Below are 23,630 nucleotides of genomic sequence, written 5' to 3' on the forward strand. Positions count from 1 at the left end.
TCACAAATTGATATTATTGCATCTTGGACAGATGTAGACCAGCTTTTTCATACCACATTTCTTTTTGTCAGGTGAAAAAGGAAAAGATACTTACACAAAATTATCATATTTGTATTTTTATTCCTGATTTTGACAATGGAAACATTGGAACATGCACAGTGACACTCCTCTGAAATGAAGAAAAAAGTTCATGTAGCTTTTAGAAGACTACCTAAAAGAAACATATGGACCCATTTTGTCCTGTTTTTGTGGTTACTGGTAGCATTAACGTGGAGGAATTGGGTTGTATGTTTGGATTTGTAATACATTGGCAAATGTATGATGGCAACAATAGATGTAATACCTGTGGCAGAATTAAGGACAACAAGTTAGAAAAACATTTTTTTCCAAAATTAAATTGCTGCTGTAACTCTAAAGGCAATGAAACTCCCAAATATAAAAAGAAAGTCACTAACCATAAAGAAAGATTTCTGTGAGTAATCTATTAGGAACTCTGTCCCCCCAATAATGCTGTCAAGTGGGATCTGGAAATAAAATGTATCATGTGTTACCATTAGCAGCTAAGGGATAATAACTGGTTAAATGCTTCATGTATGTAAAAGCCACATACTACAAGTCTGGAGGAATGAGTCACCAGTCTTGCTGTTTCTAGAAGATGACTCATTAGTTCCATTTATTTTACACGGAGAGAACAGAAAATGAAGAAAAGGAGGGGGAAGGGAGAGAGTTAAAGTAACTATTATGTTTTATATTTTCACAGTATACTTATCTCTACTCCTATAGTACAGACCTGATAGTGAAAAGGAAACAAAACAAGGATACAAAATATGCAGTCTCTCACACATATCATACTTTAACAGAGCAAAAGTATTTGGACAAAATCTGGCAAAACATCTGATTTAAGTAAGGGGTTTCCTCCACCCGTTTGTTTTAGGTTCTCTCTAAAAGTAATGCTCAAAATTCTCCAAGCCAGGCTTCAGCAATACGTGAACTGTGAACTTCTAGATGTTCAAGCTGGTTTTAGAAAAGGCAGAAGAACCAAAGATCAAATTGCCAACATCTTCTGGATCATGGAAAAAGCAAGAGAGTTCCAGAAAAATATCTATTTCTGCTTTATTGACTACGCCAAAGCCTTTGACTGTGTGGATCACAATAAACTGTGGAAAATTCTGAAAGAGATGGGAATACCAGACCACCTGACCTGCCTCTTGAGAAACCTATATGCAGGTCAGGAAGCCACAGTTAGAACTGGACATGGAACAACAGACTGGTTCCAAATAGGAAATGGAGCATGTCAAGGCTGTATATTGTCACCCTGCTTATTTAACTTCTATGCAGAGTACATCATGAGAAACGCTGGGCTGGAAGAAGCACAAGCTGGAATCAAGATTGCCGGGAGAAATTTCAATCACCTAAGATATGCAGATGCCACCACCTTTATGGTAGAAAGTGAAGAGGAACTAAAAAGTCTCTTGATGAAAGTGAAAGAGGGGAGTGAACAAGTTGGCTTAAAGCTCAACATTCAGAAAACGAAGATCATGGCATCTGGTCCCATCACTTCATGGCAAATAGATGGGGAAACAGTAGAAACAATGTCAGACTTTATTTTTGGGGCTCCAAAATCACCACAGATGGTGATTGTAGCCATGAAATTAAGATTCTTACTCCTTGGAAGGAAAGTTATAACCAACCTAGACAACATATTGAAAAGCAGAGACATTACTTTGCTAACAAAGGTCTGTCTAGTCAAGGCTATGATTTTTCCAGTGGTCATGTATGGATGTGAGAGTTGGACTATGAAGAAAGCTGAGCGCTGAAGAATTGATGCTTTTGAACTGTGGTGTTGGAGAAGACTCTTGAGAGTCCCTTGGACTGCAAGGAGATCCAACCAGTCCATTCTAAAGGAGATCAGTCCTAGGTGTTCTTTGAAAGGACTGATGCTAAAGCTGAAACTCCAATACTTTCACCACCTCATGTGGAGGGTTGACTTATTGGAAAAGACTCTGATTCTAGGAGGCATTGGGGGCAGGAGGAGAAGGGGACAACAGAAGATGAGATGGCTGGATGGCATCACTGGCTCGATGGACATGAGTGTGTGTGTTGGTGAGTTGGTGATGAACAGGGAGGCCTGGCATGCTGCAGTTCATGGGGTCACAAAGAGTCGGACACGACTGAGCAACTGAACTGAACTGAACTGAACTGAAGCATTACTTTTCATGTGGAGAAAGAGGTATATTCAGAATCATCAAAAACAGCAGTTCTCTGAAATCTCAAAATTTCCCCACAGCTTTCTCACACCCATTATCCACAGTCAATGAAAATACTGCCTTAGTTTGTATTTCTAATGTCTGCATAGGTTAAAGAATTTTGAGAAACAGTGTTCTAAATGGTTTTCCCTTTATCTCTGGAAATGTCAGATACTCAAATAATTATCACACACAACTAAATTATTGATTGTTATTATTACTCAGTTTTTCCCAACATCATGTGAAATAGAGAATTTTTTTTTTTTTAATTTTATCCTCCTGCCCATTCAATGAAGTAGTCAAATGAAGATACTGAAGGCCAATGGAGTGAATCTTCATTGGAGTGTATCATCACACTGAAGCAAAAATAGACAAAAGCATATATGTGTAACAAGTTGGAGGAAGGAACTTCATCTTCTTAACTTGGCATCCCAGGAACCAGGGAGCACAGCTGGAGGTGAGCAGCAAGCAAGCCAGTGAAGTTTCATCTATATTTACAGCCACTCCTCATTGTTTGCTTTACAGTGACAGTGGTGACCAGATCAAACGGTGGCATTATAAATGTAACAGCACTTAAATCATCCTGAAACCATCCGCCCTGCACCTCCTCTCCATGGAAAAATTGTTTTCCAAGAAACCAGTCCCTGGTGCCAAGAAGGTTGAGAACCTCTGTTCTTAACACATCAGTATAGGAAGGTGGTTAATTGAGAATGTGAAGGAATAACACTTAGATACATTATCTTGCTTCCTTGATATGGATTTAACAGGGAAAAATGAAAGTTATCACCCTATCTGCCAAAGAATTAACCATGACTAGAATTCCCAGGGATTTGGAATCTACTTATCCTCATGGACTTTGAAAGGAAAATAGTTTCCTAAGTTTCTCATTAGGGTCAAGCCAAAGTAAGACAATATTTTGTTTGTTTTGAAGGTGGAGACACATTTAGAGCAATGTTTCAACTGCTAAATCAAAATCATTTGTGAATTCTGAAGTCAATTTGTTATGCACTGATCAACACTAAAAAGAAAGAAAGGAGTAGAATAGAATGAAATGGAACAACATGGAAAGTATCAGTATGTTTCACTTATAAGGAAGTATTATTTTGTGAAAATTTAGCTTGTAATGCTATGTGTGTGCATGCTTGTATGAATGGTGTAAAAATGTAATAGGTTGGTGGAAACAAAATTAAGTTTTCACACCATGATTTTAAATCATTATAACTAAGCTCAACACATCTATATTAAGCAAAATAGAAATCACTACAGTCAACACATTTTTGCCAACGAGAAATAAGTTTGCTTATTCCTATTGTGCTTTGGATTTGACTAACTCTTGGAAAGCATTTTCTGCATCCTACTGGTTGTGGAAATGTTTTGCCTGAAAAAAAGTTGTCAAGATGCTTGAAGAAGTGGTAGTTGGTGAGAGGTCATGTAAATATGGCAGATGAGGCAAAACTTTGTAGCCCAGTTCATTCAACTTTTGAAGAACTGGTTGTGCATTGTGTTGTCAGGCATTGTCATGAAGAAGAATTGGACCCTTTCTGTTGACCACTGCCAGCTGCAGGTATTGCCGTTTTCAGTACATCTCAGTGATTGCTGGAGAAGGCGATGGCACCCCACTCCAGTAGTCTTGCCTGGAAAATCCTATGGATGGAAGAGCCTGGTAGGCTGCAGTCCATGGGGTCGCAAAGAGTCAGACACAACTGAGCGATTTCACTTTCACTTTTCACTTTCATGCATTAGAGAAGCAAATGGCAACCCACTCCAGTGACAGGGGAGCCTGGTGGGCTGCCGTCTATGGGGTCATACAAGGTTGGACAAGACTGAAGTGACTTAGCAGCAGCAGCAGTGATTTGCTGAGCATACTTATCAGATGTAATGGTTTCGCTGGGATTCAGAAAGCTGGAGTGAATCAGATTGGCAGCAGACCACCAAAGAGTGGCTCTGACCTTTTTTTGATGCAAATTTTGCTTTGGGAAGGGCTTTGGAGCTTCTTCTCATTCCAGCCATTGAGCTGGTTGCTGCTGGTTGTCATATACAATCCACTTATCATTGCACGTCACAGTCTGATCAAGAAATGGTTTCTTGTTATTGCGTAAGAATAAGAGAAGACATCCAGTCCCATCACTTCATGGTAAATAGATGGGGAAACAATAGAAACAGTGACAGACTCTTTTATGGGGCTCCAAAATCACTGCACATGTTGACTGTAGCCATGAAATTAAAAGATGCTTGCTACTTGGAAGGAAAGTTATGACCAACCTAGACAGCATATTGAAGAGCAGAGACATTACTTTGCCAACAGAGATCCATCTAGTCAAGGCTATGGTTTTTCCAGTAGTCATGTATGGATGTGAGAGTTGGACTCTAAAGAAAGCAGAGTGCCGAAGAATTGATGCTTTTTTAAAAAATTAATTTATTTTAATTGGAGGCTAATTTATTTACAATATTGTATTGGTTTTTTGAACTGTGGTGTTGGAGAAGACTCTTGAGAGTCCCTTGGACTGCAAGGAGATACAACCAGTCCATCTTAAAGAAAATCAGTCCTGAATATTCATTGGAAGGACCGATGTTGAAGCTGAAACCGATACTTTGGCCACCTGATGCGATAGAATTGACTCATTTGAAAAGACCCTGATGCTGGGAAAGACTGAAAGCAAGAGGAGAAGAGGACGACAGAGGATGAGATGGTTGGATGGCATCATCAACTCGTTGGACATGAGTTTGGGTAAGTTCTGGCAGTTGGTGATGAACAGGGAGGCCTGGTGTGTGCTGCAGTCCGTGGGGTCACAAAGAGTCAGACATGACTGAACAGCTGAACTGAACTGAAGAGAAGACAACTCTTCAAATGACGATTTTTTTTGATTTGCAGTCAGCTCTTGAGACACTCACTTATTGAGCTTTTTCATCTTTCCATTTTGCTACAAGTGCCAAATGATGGTAGAATGGTCAAGGTTGAGTCTTTCAGCAACTTTTCTCTTGAGTCTTCTGCATTGACAGGTGGGTTCTTTAGCAATGCAGGAGACTTAAGAGAGTACGTTATTCCTTTGTAAAAACATTTCACTATTTATTTATCCATTTTTCTCTAGTCTCATATTGGAATGTTTCTAATTTCTGGCTATTACAAACCGTGCTGCAACAAACATCCTTATACACACCTTCTGGTTCTTTTGCTAGGTCATGGTGTTTGCATGCATTCTGCTTTAGTCAATACTGCCACTTAGTTTTCCAAAGTTGTACCAAGTTACACTTGCAAACAGCAGTAAATGAGAAATCCAGTCTTTCCTTATCCTTGTCAATATTTGCTATTGTCTTTTTCATTTTAACAATTCTGGTGTTGTGAGTGGTATTACCTTGGGTTTTGAATTTAGCTTTCTTCAGTGGCTAATGAAGTTTAACACCCTTTTATATATATGTTGATTATTGGATATATTCTTTCTTAGATTCCAGTTCTGGTTTTTGGTCCATTTTTTCTAAAGGGTCGTCTGCCTATTTCTTACTGATTTGTAAGAAATTCAAATTCTTTATACAATGTTCACAAACAGGCAAGGTTTATCTATTTTAATTTTTTGAAAAATACTTTAAATTGAAATAAATTTACATATACACACACACACAGTTACACATACCACATGCACAAAGTAGTTGGTCTAACCTAAAGAGGTGGTTGCAATTCTCAGTCCTGGAAGGAACACAAGAGCTTTGGGTTTTCTAGATCATATAGTGTGCTTGAATCCCCTCAGATGCTTCTATGCTAGCATGGTCACAGAAGGGGCTGACTCTCTATGGGACATGGAAGAAGTCAGCATCAATTGCCATGGTCTCAGGGCCTTACTGAAGGTGCCCATTATTGAAATGGTCATCAGCAAATGAGATCATTGAAATTAAGAGCAATGTGGTGCCCTTTCTCATTTCACTAGGTTTTCCAAAACCTTGTATTCCAGTGTGATGCAAGGACAAGAGAGAGTGCTGAACACGTACTCAGGTTAAATTTACTGCTAGTCTCAGGGCGTGAATTTTGAGGTAAAAGTGAATCCAATTTATAACTTTAAGAAATATTTTATCTCTCCTGTGTTCAAATTGTAATTCCAATAGCTGTCAAACAAAAAGAGGTGATAACACACTTGTGCTAAGATCTTGCATCTCTGCTTCTCTATGTTTTCTTTTGTGGGTGATAAATCATAGATAAAACAGAAATTCAAATTCAGTGGAGGCTTAGTATCTATTATTATGTGACTTAGGAAAAGTCAGTGAATAATTCACTGAGTCAGTTCTTACACTCCTACTAACAGGATCTTGCTAGGATTAGAAAATTTTTCACAAGTCTTTTTTATCCCTGAATATGGTATCACCATTCCTCTCTATGTTATCCTAAAAAGGAGAGAGAATAAAATGGTCACATTGGCTACTGTACTTAATTTTATTTTGATAAATTATCAAGAAATTTGTAGGGAGAAAAATTAAGGTGTGTGTTAAGGTCAAGAGTTCAAAATCCGCTTTCCAGGTTCAAGGAGAGCAAAGCATCTATTTAAATATTGTGAAATTTCAGATTTCCTAATGCTAGCTTAATTACCATACATTTTGTACACAAATTCTTTTATAACCTTTAGTAATTTGTGCTATCATAATGATTTCTTCTTTATGTCAACCAACTTGCAGCAAAACTTTGTGGTGATAAAAATACATATATATGTAAACTAATTTCATATTAGTTTGAGTAATAAATACTTATTCAAAACTCCAGTTGGCAGGAACACTTGTTAATTGCTGGTAAAGAATACAAGATGGGACTACCCTTTGGAAGATAGCCTGACAGTTTCTTAAAAACTTAAACATAGTTTTAGGATACAGTCCAGTGATTGTACACCTAGATACTTACTCTAATGAGTTAAGAAAATTATTTGATCACAAAAATCTGCACACAAGTGATTATAGCAACTTTATTCATAATTGCCAAAAATTGGTGGCAACCAAGATATCCATTAATCAGTGAGTGGATCAACTATTATACATCCATACAGGGCTTCTCAGGTCATGCTACTGGTAAAGAATCCAACTTCCAATGCAGGAGACACAACAGATGCAGGTCCGATCCCTGGGTTGGGAAGGTCCCCTGAAATGGGAAATGGCACCCCACTCCAGTATTCTTGCCTGGAATATTCCATGGGCAGAGGACCCTGGCAGGCTATAGTTCATAGACCACAGTTCATGGGGCCTCAAAGAGTCAGACATGACTGAGCAACTGAGCATACACACACACACACACACACACACACACACACACACCCCCATAATGGAATTTTATTCAACAATAAAAAGAAATATGTTATCAAACTAGGAAATGTCATGGAAGAATCTTAACTGTGTATTTCTAAGTGAAATAAGGCAGTATGAAAAGGTTGTATACTATATGATATTAACTATATGACATTCTGGAAAAAGCGACCTCCAGAGACTGTAAAAATATCAATGGTTGCCACGAGTCTGGGAGAAGGGTAAGAGAATGAGTAGGTGGAGTATAGGGGATTTTTAGGACAGAGACATTTTTCTATACTATCATAATGTTATATATATGGTATTTTATATTTGGCAAAATCCATAGAACTGTACAACATAAAGAGTGAATCCTAATGTAAATTCTTGTATTGACTAATAATAATATATCAATAGAGGTTCACCAGTTATAACAAATGTACCATACCAATACAATATATTAATAATAGAGGAAACTAAGGAAGAGGGCCTTTATGGGAACTCTCTATATTTTCTCTTCAGTTTTTCAGCAACCCTTAAACTGCTCTAAAAACTAAATTTATTAGTTAAAAAGACCCCAGTTGACTATATAACAATAGATTCACATCTTTTAATTAAATAGCAATGCTATTTTCAAATTCTATTTGAATTCAATGGATTAAATAGATAATTTAAAACAATTCTTTAAATAGAAACAATCAGAAAACTCGATCCGCATTTTATATCATATTAAAAATATTTCAGATAGAACTAAGATTTAAACGGAAGTAAATATATAAATGGGGCTTCCCTGATGTCTCAGCGGTAAAGAATATACTTGCAATGCAGGAGACATAGGAGAGGTAGTTCAATCCCTGGGTCAGGAATATCCCCTGGAGGAGAAAATGGCAACTCACTTCAGTATTCTTGCCTGGAGAAACCCATGGGCAGAGGAGTCTGGCAGGCTACAGTCTATGGGATCGCAGAGTTCGACACGACTGAGTGACTGAGCACGTATGCATGCTCATAAATAACATACATAATCTCTGGGCTGGGAAACACTTATTCATGCATGGAAATCTTGAATGATTAACAGAGAGACAGAGATTTTAACACACACAAATAAAAGTAGATGTGGAAAAATACAAATAAAATCATTAGATTCTCATAAAAGTTCAAATCTTATTTTCATATATTAAGAAAAGGCTGATATGTATACTATAGCGGGAGCTTTTATAAACTGTTGAGGAAAAAAATTCAAGCAGGGGACTTCCCTGGTGGTTCAGTGGCTAAGACTCAGAGCTCCCAATGCAGAGGGGCCTGGGTTCAATCCCTGGTCAGGAAACTAGATCCCACATGCTGTGACTAAGACCTGGCACAGTCAAATAAATAAATATTTTTTTAAAAAAATTCAAGCAACCTAAACAGCAATGGAAATGAGGTGGAAATGTGAATATTCAGAGAAGCAAATTCAAATGGCCAAACCATGGATTTGTGTGAGAAATTTCTTCTTGTCCAAAAGGTATTCCTACTTTCTCCTGCTTACTCCTCTCTGTTGACCTGATCTAGATTATGTAGCAGAATTGGGAGTAGATGTTCCTATGGCTGTTGGAGAGGCAGTGGATGGGTCCCAATGCCTCTCCCATGAAGATGAGGGATGCCTTGTCATCCCTGTAGGACTGTAGCTAAAGATCACCAACAAGCTCCTTGGTGTGCACCCCCAAGAAAGTGCAGGTCCTGAACTACTAGAAGTTGAAAAAGAAATTTATTTCACCAACAGAGAGTAAACAACAAATTTTGTTTGCACCATTTCAGATAAGGAAGCGGTGGACATTAGAATAAGCTTTTGACTGATCGTTGTCTCCTGGTACCCTAAATATTGATTATTATGAAGAATTTAAAAGCTATTTTGTCTAAAGTATATGGTTAGCTGATTGTCTGACTTTGACAAGGTCCTAAAGCAACTTTACTTTCCTATTGCAAAACATATGTTACTGTAGTTTCAGGGGAAAGAGTTTTGCAACAACATACCATATTTTTTCAACATGCAAAAGAATGGCATGGGATTTAAGACTGATTTTAATAACTGAATGATTCAAAATGTCTTTCAGTGTCATAATTGTACAAAAATGTTGATATGACTCTTGTGTAGCTAGCTAGTATATAAAAATTATTCTTTTAATTTTTAGCTATTTTATAGTTTTTGTACATCCATATTATGGAAGGTCATGAAACCTGTCATAGAATAAGTATCAAAATACAAGACCAAAAAGAGGAGAAAAGTTGCACACTTTTTATAACCAAGATCATCTTTAAGCTCAAAGCCAAACATGCAAATTCTAACATTTTCCCTAAATCTGCTACATAACCAGGAGTCTTTTGGAGAGACTAAAAATAAGCAAAGTGTGAAAAGGAAACAATTCTAAATTCCATGTGTGTTAGCCAGGTTCAGAAGAACCCCAAGAAATTTAAATTCAGCTAATGGGTTTACAGTGAGCAATCCAGAGAATTAAAGATCCTTCGGCTTCAACAACAGTTCTTCTTTCTATTTGAAACTATATCCTGTTGCCTGGTTAAGGTTTTGCATTTTAAGAGGCAGTGGCTGGTGCTTGCAATATGCACCTTTCAGTTTAATTTCCATCTGGGTGAACAAGAAGTCAGCTGCCTGGAGCTGAGGCATATTTACTGTGGACACAGGTAAATTTGCTTAAACTATCCTAAGTGTAAAGAGAATAAAGGCTTAGTTGAGTAAAGAGAGAGTACAAAAAACTCACTGGGATTAGAACTGATGGGTTAGGCAAATCTTCTTTGTAGCATTTGATATTTGCAATATGGAAATGAAATGCAGATCAGAAGAACTGCCTCTCGGACTTCTTAAAATGCAGTGTCTCCTAAACTTCCTTTAAACGAAAACATCTAAGTTACGTTTCTATGTAGTTTGAGTATACTAAGTTTAATATCACTATGAGATATTTTTAAAAAACTCTATAGATGGGCTTTGGTGAAAACTAGTACTGTATTGAAGAGAACATTCGTATCATGAATGTCACTACTATACAGGAGACTTTTTGAGAAAAAGTAAGGCAGAATCCATTTTGTGAACAAACCGGTTTTGCAGAAGGAGTCATCAAAGTTCAGAATGTCTAACTGTGGTTTGATGAATCATGGCTTTAAAATTTGCTCCAGGGTGAGGAAGAGGGGGAGGGAGATTTGCAGGGAATTGCTCGGTCCTGTCAGAACTTTGGTAAGGAAAAGACAATACCATGCTTTTTCTTGAAATACCAGTATTTTTCTTTCATAGGCAGTCTGAGTTTAATGTGACACTTGCTGGAAACTGAAACATAAACTCTTAAAAATAAACATAGAAGAAGCTTTTTTTTTTTTTTTCAAGTTACTCATTTCACTTTAAGTGAAAATGGCAGAAAAGTCACTCCCTTCCCTCCCCCGCAACCCCGGCCCTGTGGGAGGGCACTAGGATGTGCTTAAAATACTTGTGTCTTGAAGATGCTGCAGTGCTTAATAATTTACGTAGTTCTTTCAGCTATTGAAACATACCATTCTTTATTTCTGCTGGTCTCATGAAGACTCAGAAAAGACTCTAAGACTGATTTCTAGCGCAAGGCATTCTCTGCCTTTGAGATTCTCTCTGTGGAAATTCTATTCATATTTTTAGACACAGCTCAAAAGCTAATCCTCTGCAGCATAACTTCAAATCTCTACAGAAAGGAGTGCTGCTTCTCAGGAAAGCAAACAGCACATTTGTTGGATCTTGAATACAGAATCATTTTAATTGAATGTTTAGTATACCTATTTTTAAAAATAATTTTATTTATTTATGGATTTTTGGCTGTGCAGGGTCTTCATTGCTTCCTGGGCTTTTCTCTACTGTGGCCAGGGGAGATTACTCTAGTTTCAGTCCACGGGCCTCTCTTGTTGTGGAGCCTGGCTCTAGAGCACAGGCTCAGTAGTTGGGGTGCTCAGTCTTAGTTGCTTTGTGGCATGTGGGATCCTCCTAGACCAGGGATTGAACCCATTTCTCCTGCATTGTCAGGCAGATTCTTTACCTCTGAGCGACCAGGGGAGCCCCTAGTGTACCTATTTTTGTATTGTTTCTCTCACCTACTAGATCAAGTTTCTTCGGGATGCATTCTTATTCAGCCTCAAAATTCTCCACAGGGTTTTCCACACTGTAGGGACACACACAGTGAAAATCAAACATTTATTCAATTACTTAGCAGAGTGATTCAGCCCTATAGTCACAATGTGTGAGCCTTCCAACAGATGTTAGCAATCTCTTGTATTAGGTCCTCTTCCAAGACCTGGGGCTTGGTGAAACACAAGCAAAAATCTACCATCCTTATAGAACTAACATTTTAATGACACTAGTTGTATTATGTCAAGAGAACCTACTCCAAAAAGGAAACTTACACTTTCTATCTCTATGGAATTTTTAAATAGTCTACGCATTAATAGTGGAGGCTTTGAAACTGCACTTTTGCCTTATGAGGTAACTGCAGACAACAGATCATGTATGGAAGGTTTTCTGATAGTTTAGGTTGTTCTCATAAACATAGCCAATATCTTTGATTAAAAAAAAAAAAGCTAGAGTAAGTTGATAACATAAGGCAGTGAAAACGCTTTGAAAGCATCTAAATGCAATTCTCTGCCCTCCGTGGACACTGTGAAGAAATCACATCTACCCCTCCATAGCATGGATCAGAAAGGGTTATGAGAAAAGAGAACTTTGAAAAAGGCAGGATCAGCACTGTGTCCAAGAGTGAAAGTCAAATTCAAGAGGAAGTGCTTGTCCCACATTGGCCAATAGAAGCAGGAGCACACAGAGGAGGATTAGAAGACAAATCAACTAAAGCTAATTGTAGTCGCTCTCAACAGTAGAGAAGCAAAAGGCCAGACTCTTCAAAGTCTTTGTAAAAGGCCAGAACAGGATGGATGGTATTAAGGAATTATTAATACTTACTGAGCTCTTGCAGGTAAGAGTGCTGTCACCTCAGTCATGTCCGACTCTTTGCAACCCCGTAGACTGTAGCCCACCAGGCTCCTCTGTCCATGGGATTTCCCAGGCAAGAATACTGGAGTGGGTTGCCATTTGCTTCTCCAGGGGATCTTCCTGACCCATGGATCAAACCCACATCTCTTGCGTCTCCTGTATTGCAAGCAGGTTCTTTACCACTAGCACCGCCTGTGAAGCTCTCCAGGTAAAAGTAAGGAAGCTTTACTAAGGAAGAGGGGAGAGGGCTAGATTCAAGACACAGAGGGAAGATCTTGATAAGGTAAGCACTATGGAAACCTCAGCAACTTGGCAGGGGAAAATAGCATTAGAAGTAAAGAAAGCTTTTCAACTAGTTTGTTGTCTTTTAATATGTAAATTAACGTCTCTTTCATATAAATAGTATCTGTGGTATTGTTGATTTGTGCTGTTATATATAAGTCCCTTGGATAAGTCAGGTTTGCTAGTGCAAACACTAAACTCCAACAAGCTCAGTCAGAATGGGGAAAATAGAAGAGAACAGTATTAGGGTTCTCTTGTAACTCAAGAACAGATCTAGCCCTCAGACTCTTAGAACTAGAAATTTGCATGTGGTTTGAAGTTTCTTTTTCTCTTATCTCTGTATTAATCAGACCAGCTTTTCTCCTAATGGTAGGAAACTTGACAGACAACATTCTTGTTCTTCAGACTTCTCATCACTTGTCTATCAAAGAACCATTGCTTCTGTCTCTGTGTTGGGGAAAAAATACTGGAATGGTTGCTATTGGCACATTTTGGATCAGTCGCTTATTTCTGAAGCCATCTACAGTGGTCAGAGAGTTAATTTACTGTGACTGAAAGACCTACCTAGAGCCAGTTGGTTGATTTTATCCCAAAGAAGGTAGGGTTAATCTTAGCATCAGGAAGAATGTTCTCAAACAAAGCAATAAATGTCTACAGCATTCTTTCAGGGAGGAAATCCACTGTTTTCCTCAGTGTCTCCACTTTTATTGTCTGGAAAGTTTTAAAATACTTAACTTTTAGCCTGAAGTGTATTGCCTTTATTTCCCTCCTTGGTATAGCTGGATAAACATCTTCTATAGTCTATATAGTGATTTATGGATAATAGGAACTTTTAAATGTAAGTAAAATTTTTGTACATTTTTGTACAAAAAAATAAAATCCTACTTTCAATATAAACAGTATTAAAGTTAGATTTGTTTAATTCTTTAAGCATTTGATATTTCTACAAATATGTTATAAGTTTGTAACCAGTGCCACAAACAAATAAGGCCTATTTTCTTTTTACAAGTGTCATAAAACCTCATTTCATTTATTCTTTATTGTAGTGAAATATTGTGAAGGTGAGGAAAATATAGGCCATATCAATGTCCAACTGCCGACATGACCTTTTTGTTGTTCTTTCATTTTTGTTACTCTGGTCACAAGCCTTTATATGGTACATCCCTGCAGAGTCCCATTATGTAATTTTCTCATTTTAATCATGGTTGACTGCCAGATACTTTCTGGTGTATGTGTGCTCACTCACTGAGTCATGTTCACCTCTTTGCAACCCCATGGACTATATGTAGCCCACCAGGCTTCTCTGTCCATGGGGTCTTTTCAGGCAAGAATATTGGAGCGGGTTGCCATTTCCTTCCCCAGGGGACCTTGCCAACCCGTAGATTGAACCCAAGTCTCTTACTTGGGAGGCAGATTCTTTACCACTGAGCCACTAATCTGGGTTATAATATTTAAATTTCTTTTAAAAGAAGAGCAAAATCTAAAGCAAAAGCATTTGTTTTGTTTCAAGAAATAAAGATGTTTTTCCTTTAAAAAAAAAAGCAGTCATTTTATAAAGATTGCTACCTTGCTTTTCTTGTTTATATGTATTATTATTTTATTTTATATGTATTATACATATGATATAAAAATGATATAATATTATTTTATTTATTATTGAGAGCATTAACCAACATCTGTCATTTTTAGTCTTGTTTTTCTCCTAATGGTTGATCTTTTCATTTTATTTTTTTGATGCCTGAAGTTAATGAACCACTTTCATATACATTCATAGATTATAATTGTACTATCATAAAGGAAAATAAGGATTTCAGATGAACTCTGTGGAAGAAAATGTATATGCGTGTATATATTATATATATTCTGTCAGTGCTGAGAATATATATATATATGTATATATACATATATATGTGAAGTAAAATAATAGAACAATTTCTATTTTTAATTGACCAGTTTAAGCAACTGCCATGTTCATTAAGAGCCTATTGTTGCCCCGGTTCTGTACCTGTCTTCGGATAAAATCTTATTTTGCAGTCTCAGGAAGAGACTCTTTCCTTCAGTATCTTTTCTGGGGGGAAAGGCAGAACGTGTTTCATAAAGTAAAAATGTAAGAATTTCATCTCTTGGTTTACTGTCTCAGTTCAGTTCAGTTCAGTCGCTCAGTCGTGTCCGACTCTTTGTGAACCCGTGAATCGCAGCACGCCAGGCCTCCCTGTCCATCACCAACTCCCGGAGTTCACTCAGAGTCATGTCCATCCAGTCGGTGATGCCATCCAGCCATCTCATCTTCTGTCATTCCCTTCTCCTCCTGCCCCCAATCCCTCCCAGCATCAGAGTCTTTTCCAATGGGTCAACTCTTCGCATGAGGTTTAACGTCTAAAAAGACCTAAAAAAGTGAAGATAATGCAATATTAAATATTATTTTTGCTTGTTTTATTTTATTTTTCCCTTCTCATCTACAGTCAACAACTAAAACCCTGAAGACTGCCTCTTCCTCTCCCATTCTGTCCTCAGCTTCACATGTACCATTTTCCAAATAATCCCCATTCCTGCTCATGCACAATTGCTCGTTCTGTTTCCAGTATAGACACTCCCCCTTTTCCCCATAAGTCTTTGCATTCTTTAAAGTGCAGCTGCAACCTATACTATGTATTCCTTAACTTTCTAGTTTATTCCTTTGAGTAAACAATCATACTCTTGTTTATACTTGTATTTAATAGTTCCTTAGTCTTAGAAACTTCTTTAGAGAACCAGCAGACTTTTCAAAGCTTCTTTAATTTCAACCTTAAAAAGATCCAGTTAGAAATTATTTTTCTGTTGATAAAAGTGAGGTGAGGCTCACAGGATTCAAATTTTTTTTTTCTTCTAAAAGAAAAGTGAATTGTGACAATATTTGAACTTTGTTTAGGACTACAAATGACATACCTGCCTACTACAAACAGCATAGTTCACAGTACGTGTTCCAACTGTTATTCACATGTTCCCATTCAGAATTAGAAGGAAAAATGAGAAAAATCAAACTATGACTTAAGAGGAAGATGGCACTGAATTCTTTTTTAAATAATTTGGTATGAATATATAATTACTTGTGTGGTTTCTTGTGTGTTTGATATATATCCCTCCTAAAAGACTGTAAGTTCCCTGATTTATTTCTTATTAGTTCCACTCCCCAGCACAGTGCCTGGACTACAACAGACACTAAATAAGTTCTTGTTAAAGGAATAATGAATGATAAGATATCTCTATATTAGAATGAGCTCACTTGTCTGAGGAATTCTTTAATAGCAAGGTATCAAACAGAACAATCTGGTTGACTTTCCATGATTGGAAAGCTGTTACTATTCTTTCGAGCACAAAGGAAATCTACTAGCCATGCTTGAACAGATTGAAGGTGAACCAATACTGAGTGTTAAATAATACAACACAGGTGCTGTGACTGAGTAACAGATATGGACAGTTTTTATCTCTGAGGTCAATTCTAGTTTCAGTTTCTATTTTCTAACATTCTTTTTTCTCCTTTCACTTTAAAATGAAATTTTTTTTACTGTTAATGACATGATGATAGTAATGAAGAATGGCTTTCTTCCTTAATAACCCATTGTAGACCCATTGTTAACTAACAAAATTTGGAGTGAACAGAATGGGATTTAGAAGGATATCTAAGTAAGGAAAAAAATATTATTTCTGTATAATTTTTGAAAACAGAACTGGAATGTAAAGGAGGGTGGAGAGGAACATTCTAAGGGTGAAGCTCACGGAGAGAATTAAGGATGAAGGAAGCACTGTTAATACTCCCCTGACTTTAAGTTCCTGAGTAAATAAATCGTTTCCATAGTGCCAGTGTAGAGTTGTCTGAAGCTGAATAAGTAAGGAGGGAATTCAGTCCATCACGATAAACCTGAATTAAGACTCGTTTCTTTAATACTCTGGCTATTGCTAATATAAAGTACATCTCTGACCAATCAACAGGACTGATTTACCCATGATTCTGAACTTTGAAACGTAAAACTTTATAAGGCTTTGTCCCTAGGTGAGCAGGTGGCAGAGTAATGGTGCCATTGTGTTTATTTATGGCTGAGTAGCCGAACCCTTCTGGAGAAGGCAATGGCAACCCACTCCAGTACTCTTGCCTAGAAAATCCCATGGACGGAGGAGCCTGGTAGGCTACAGTCCACAGGGTCGCTAAGAGTTGGGCACGACTGAGCGACTTCACTTTCACTTTTCACTTTCATGCATTGGAGAAGGAAATGGCCACCCACTCCAGTATTCCTGCCTGGAGAATCCCAGGGACAGAGGAGCCTAGTGGGCTGTGGTCTATGAGGTCACACAGAGTTGGACACGACTGAAGCGACTTAGCAGCAGCAGCAGCTGAATCCTGGTGGTTTAAGACTGAGACTCAACAGAAACCAGTCTATAGGACACACTCAGGCACTACTGATATTCCTGAGATAAGCCTGAATTTTCCATTTGCCTCAAATGGAAACCAAGGAGAGTGGAGAGGCATTTCGCAGCCCCAGTAGAAACGCTTTACATCCCTATCACAATGCTTTATCATTTAAGTTTGACAACTCTGAATGGGTTCTATGCTGCTGTAACACAAATGTGTAAGTGTATGTGCATGTGTGAGCATCTGTGTCTGTGTGTGTTTAACACTCAATGTCTGGGTTCCTAGGTAGCAGTAACTTCAATTTTCTCAGTATTTTTGACAATAACAATGGACATTGTCATTATCCAAATGGACCATTTGGAATGGACATTCCAAAGCATTTCCTTTGGAAAAAGTTTAAATGCATTGGAATAGTGGACTCTGCTATAGGATGTGGCTCAGAGGGAACTGTAGTTACCATGTTATATTCATCTTACCCTCATTCTTGCATAGATACTTCATTTTCACCAAGACTAATAAGGCCAATGTTGATTCAGAAAGGTACATTTACTTCTGGTCATTATTCAGTTTAAATTATTCATTTTACCTAGAAAATATATTAGAATGGTACTTACTAAAACCAAAAACATAAATAATTCACTATATTTACAAGACAGTTTAGATAAGGTGCTTAAAACCACTCTGTTGGTTTGAGTGGAATATTTAAAATACTTATAGCTAGACATATATATTATGTTGCTTATCTCTGAATATGTATTTTAAAGTTGTCTTCATGCCAAGAATCATGTTACTGTTCAAATGAAGTATATGATTGAGCATCTAAAACCTTATTTTCTGACTGTGCCTGATTCTTGACAAAACCATCATGTGGGCAGGGTTATTAAAAAGTGCCTAGAGCTTTCTCCCAGAGAAGGCAATGGCAACCCACTCCAGTACTCTTGCCTGGCAAATCCCATGGGCAGAGGAGCCTGGTAGGCTGCAGTCCATGGGGTCGCTAGGAGTCGGACACGACTGAGCGACTTCACTTTCACTTTTCACTTTCATGCATTGGAGGAGGAAATGGCAACCCACTCCAGTGTTCTTGCCTGGAGAATCCCAGGGATGGGGAAGCTTGGTGGGCTGCCATCTCTGGGGTCGCACAGAGTCAGACACGGCTGAAGCGACTTAGCAGCAGCAGCAGAGCTTTGTTCTCAATTGTGTAACTATAAAGTCTTTTAAGTGCGAGAGGTGGAAGTGAAATCCCATCTGCTACATCCATCAAGGGTGAAATTTTCTATTGGTTTTACATTTCAGGGCTTGCAAAACTTTTTTCACATATATTTATTTCATCCACATAATTATATTGTGAGAAAGATTGGGTAGGTAGTATTGCACATATTTCAAAACTGAAATGCACTGAAGTTGAGATTTTGTTAAAGTGGATAATTAACAAATAGAGGAGTCAGGACTTGAATCTAGACTTATAGTGCAGACCACAATGCCCAATTTGACTTAGCTATTTGGAGGCATAAAATTATCTACAATTCTAAATTAAAGACTGACAAAAATTTAGAAAGAATTTTTGATTGACAATAAAATAAAAACATAAGACTGGAATATGAGGGCTATAGTGACTACAAACCTACATATACACCTACCATGTAATACTGATAGACCCACAGGCATCCACTTTGTTTCCCTTCTATAGGAGGGTGGGGAGCCTCAAAAGGACACTCATGTTTCTAACTACTATATCATTATTCAATTTCCTGCATGATTCTTGAAAAACCAGCTCTTCTGGAGTTAGCACTCATGGTATGTTCATACTCTTCAAAGTTTTCTTTTTTCCTTTTTGAAACTTTTGTTCTTCTCAGTAATTTTTCATACTTGACATCTGAGACAAAGCTGAGTGATGAAATAATGAGATGGTTTGATTCATTCTTTGTCTTTACAGTGAAAAAAAATGCAGTGCAAAGGCACCATGCATGCCTAGTTTTTGTCCACTGAAAATCTTTTCTCTGCGTTGATTGCTCTTGAACTTCACTGTTTTTCTTGATTTCCTTTGACTTTGAATCCTTGAATTACATCTTACCTTTCAATTTTTAGGTTGGAATCTTCTTTCATTATATCTTGGATCCTGTGTCATGAAATCATTGAAATACTTTGGTTCCAATTTTCTTAGAGCTCCTTAGAAAATAAACATATAAGCTGACTGTCCAAACAATTTTCTTTGATTTTTTTTTATTTCAAATAAGTTATAATCCCCCACAAAACTGTTAAGAATAAGTTTTATTGATTACAACAAATGTAATACAAAATGTCGTTATTCCATTTTCAAAACAAACCAATTAGAAAACTACAAAAACATAATATAAATCAAAAGCATAGATATCATGATTTACTTTGATTTCACAGATATTGGAGAATAATCCAATTAAATAAACTTCAAAATACTCTGCCATTCTGTATGTGCAATATATTTAAATAACTGATGATTTTTTTTATTGGAATTTATGTTTTATTCAGCTTTCTAATAATTTAGAAAGTTTCTTTTTGGGGGTTATTTCTTTTCATTTTTTTCTTTTTATTTTTTTATTGAAGGATAACTGCTTTACAGAATTTTGTTGTTTTCTGTCAAACCTCAACATGAGTCAGCCATAGGTATACATATATCTCCTCCCTTTTGAAACTCCCTCCCATCTCCCTTCCCAGCCCACCCCTCTAGGTTGATACAGAGCCCTTTTTTGAGTTTCCTGAGCCATACAGCAAATTCCTGTTGGCTATCTATTTTACATATGGTAATGTTGGCTTTCATGTTACTGTTTTTAATACATCTCACTCTCTCCTCCCCTCTCCCCATGTCCATAAGTCTATTCTCTATGTCTGTTTCTCCACTGTTGCCCTGTAAATAAATTCTTCAGTACCATTCTTCTAGATTCCATATGTATGTGTTAGAATATGCTATTTATCTTTCTGTTTCTGACTTAATTCACACTGTATAATAGGTTCTAGGTTCATCCACCTCATCAGAACTGACTTAAATGTGTTCCTTCCTTTGGCTGAGTAATATTCTGTTGTGTATATGTACCACAACTTCTTTATCCATTCATCTGTTGATGGACATCTAGGTTGCTTCCATGTTCTAGCTAAATAGTGCTTCAGTGAACAATAGGATACATGTGTCTTTTTTCAATTTTGGTTTCTTCAGGGTATATGCCTAGGAGTGTGATTGCTGGGTCATATGGTAATTTTATTCCTAGTTTTTTAAGGAATCTCCATACCATCTTCCACAGTGGCTGTATCAATTTGCATTCCTACCAATAGTGCAAGAGTGTTCCCTTTTCTCCACACCCTCTCCAGCATTTATTGTTTGTAGACTTTTTGATGATGGCCATTCTGACCAGTGTGGAATGATATCTCATTGTAGTTTTGATTTTCATTTCTCTAATAATGAGCTATGTTGAGCATATTTTCATGTGATTATTAGCTCTCTATATGTCTTCTTTGGAAAAATGTCTGTTTAGGTCTTTTTCCCACTTTTTGATAGGGTTGTTTGTTTTTCTGGCATTGAGTTGTTTGAGCAGCTTGTATATTTTGGAAATTAATCATTCATCAGTTGTTTCTTCTGCTATTATTTTCTCCCATTCTGAGTGTTGTCTTTTCACCTTGCTTATAGTTTCCTTTGCTGTGCAAAAGCTTTTAAGTTTAATCAGGTCCTACTTGCTTACTTTTCATTCTATTTCCATTACTGTAGGAGGTGGGTCATAGAGGACTTTGCTTTAATTTAGGTCATCGAGTGTTCTGCCTATGTTTTCCTCTAAGAGTTTTATAGTTTCTGGTCTTCCATTTTGAGTTTATCTTTGTGTATGGTGTTAGGAAGTGTTCTAATTTCATTCTTTTATATGTAGCTGTCCAGTTTTCCCAGCACCATTTATTGAAGAGGCTGCCTTTGCCTCTTCAAAAATAAGGTACCCATAGGCGCATGAGTACCTATTTATTTCTTTCTATCTTGTTCCGTTGGTTTATATTTCTGCTTTTGTGCCAGTACCATACTGTCTTTATGACTGTAGCTTTGTAATATAATCTGAAGTCAGGAAGGTTGATTCCTCCAGTTCTATTCTTCTTTCTCAAGACTGCTTTGGCTATTCGGGATCTTTTGTGTTTCCATATGAATTGTGAAATTTTTGGTTCTAGTTCTGTGAAAAATGCCTTTGATAATTTGATAGGGATTGCATTGAATCTGTAGATTGCTTTTGGTAGTATAGCCATTTTCACAATACTGATTCTTCCTACCTAGGAACATGGACTATCTCTCCATCTATTTATGTCGTCTTTGATTTTTTTCCTTCATGTCTTATAATTTTCTGTGTACAGTTCTTTCATTTTCTTGGGTAAGTTTATTCCTAGATATTTAATTATTTTTGTTGCAATGGTGAATGAGATTGATTCTTTAATTTCTCTTTCTGATTTTTTATTGTTATTATATAGAAATGCAAGTGATTTCTGTGTATTGGTTTGTATCCTGCAACTTTGCTAAATTCACTGATTAGCTTTAGTAATTTTCTGATACTATCTTTAATCTTTACAGTGTACAGTATCATGTCATCTGCAAACAGTGAGAGCTTTACTTCTTCTTTTCTGATCTGGATTTTCATATCAGACAAAATAGATCTTAAAATAAAGAATATTATAAGAGATAAGGAAGGACACTACATAATGATCAAGGATCAATCCAAGAGGAAGACATAGCAATTGTAAATATCCAACACAGGGACACCTCAATACATAAGACAAACACTAGTGTACATAAAAGGAGAAATTGAAAGTAAGACAATAATAGTAAGAGACTTTAACACCCCACTCACACTAATGGACAGATCATCAAAATAGAAAATAAATAAGGAAACATGTCTTAAATGATACATTAGATGAGCTGGATCTTATTGATATCTTCAGGACATTCTATCCAAATGCAGAAGAATACACCTTCTTCAAAATAAACCACATCTTGGGTCACAAATCAAACCTCAGCAAATGTAAGAAAATTGAAATCATATCAAGCATCTTCTCTGACCACAATGCTATGAGACTAGATATCAATTATAAGAGAAAAAAACTATAAGAAACACAAACACATGGAGATTAAACATCACATTTCTAAATAATCAACACATTTCTAAATAATCAACTGAAGAAATCAAAAGGGAAATCAAAAAAGGTTGAGAAACAAATGACAATGAAGACATGGCAACTCAAAACCCATGGGATGCAGTAAAAGCAGTTCTAAGAGGGAAGTTTATAGCAATACAATCCTACCTCAAGAAACAAAAAAGACATCAAATAGACAACCTAACTTTATACCTAAAACAGCTGGGAAAAGAAGAACAAAAAGAAAATTAGTAGAAGAAAGAAAATCACAAAGATCTGAGTAGAAATAAGTGAAAAAGAAATGAAACAATCAATAGTAAAGATTAATAAAACTAAGAGCTGGTTCTTTGAGAAGATAAACAAAATTGACAAACCTTTAGCCAGATTCATCAAGAAAAAAAGAGAGAAGAATCAAATCAACAAAATTAGAAATGAAAAAGGAGAGGTTACAACAGACAATGCAGAAATACAAAGGATTCTGAGACTGTTGTGAACAACTATATGGCAATAAAATGGATAACCTGGAAAAAATGGACAGATTCTTAGAAAAGTTCAATCTTCCAAGACTGAATCAGGAAAAAATAGAAATTACGAACAACTCAATCACAAGCACTGAAATTGAAGCTGTGATCAAAAATCTCCCAAAAAACAAAAGCCCAGGACCAGATGGCTTCCCAGAAGAATTCTATCAAACATTAAGAGAAGAGCTAATGCCTTCTAAAACTCTTCCAAAAAATTGCAGAGGAAGGAACACTTCCAAACTCATTCTATGGGCCACCATCACCCTGATACCAAAACTTAACAAGACAACATGAAAAAAGAAAACTACAGGCCAATATCACTGATGAACATAGATGCAAAAATCCTCAACAAAATTTTAGCAAACAGAATTCAACGACATATCAAAAAGTTCATACAACATGATTGAGTTGGGTTTATTTCAGGAATGCAAGGACTCTTCAATATATGCAAATCAATCAATGTGGTACACCATATTAAAAAATTAAATGATAAAAATCATATGGTAATCTCAATAGATGCAGAAAAAGCCTTTGACAAAATTCAGCACCCATTTATGATTAAAACTCTTCAGAAAATGGGCATAGAAGGAACCTACCTTAACATAGTAAAGGCTGTATATAATAAGCCTACAGCAAACATTATTCTCAATGGTGATAAACTGAAAGCATACCCCCTAAGATCAGGGACAAGACAAGGGTGTCCACTTTTACCACTATTACTCAACATAGTTTTGGAAGTCCTAGCTATAGCAATCAGAGTAGAAAGCTTTATGATGTAAAGTATTTTGCTTCCATTGATGATGTGACTGATTGGGGAAAATATTAAA

The 23,630-nt window shown here is 36.8% G+C and overlaps 1 long non-coding RNA gene across 5 annotated transcripts in view; it reads left to right on the forward strand.

The window, feature by feature from the left end:
* The first annotated feature begins 10,049 nt into the window (after positions 1–10,049).
* Positions 10,050–23,630, forward strand: part of LOC138433532 (uncharacterized) — a 57,365-nt gene continuing 43,784 nt past the window's right edge. For 3 of the 5 annotated variants that reach the window (XR_011254345.1, XR_011254344.1, XR_011254346.1), the window contains exon 1: positions 12,285–12,469. This is a non-coding gene — a long non-coding RNA (uncharacterized lncRNA). Of the gene's footprint in view, positions 10,176–12,284; positions 12,470–23,630 lie in introns of those variants that run through there. The other 2 variants (XR_011254343.1, XR_011254347.1) reach the window with 2 other exon arrangements.

The sequence above is a fragment of the Ovis canadensis genome, chromosome 2, assembly GCF_042477335.2.
Source record: "Ovis canadensis isolate MfBH-ARS-UI-01 breed Bighorn chromosome 2, ARS-UI_OviCan_v2, whole genome shotgun sequence".
Taxonomy (NCBI): domain Eukaryota; kingdom Metazoa; phylum Chordata; class Mammalia; order Artiodactyla; family Bovidae; genus Ovis; species Ovis canadensis.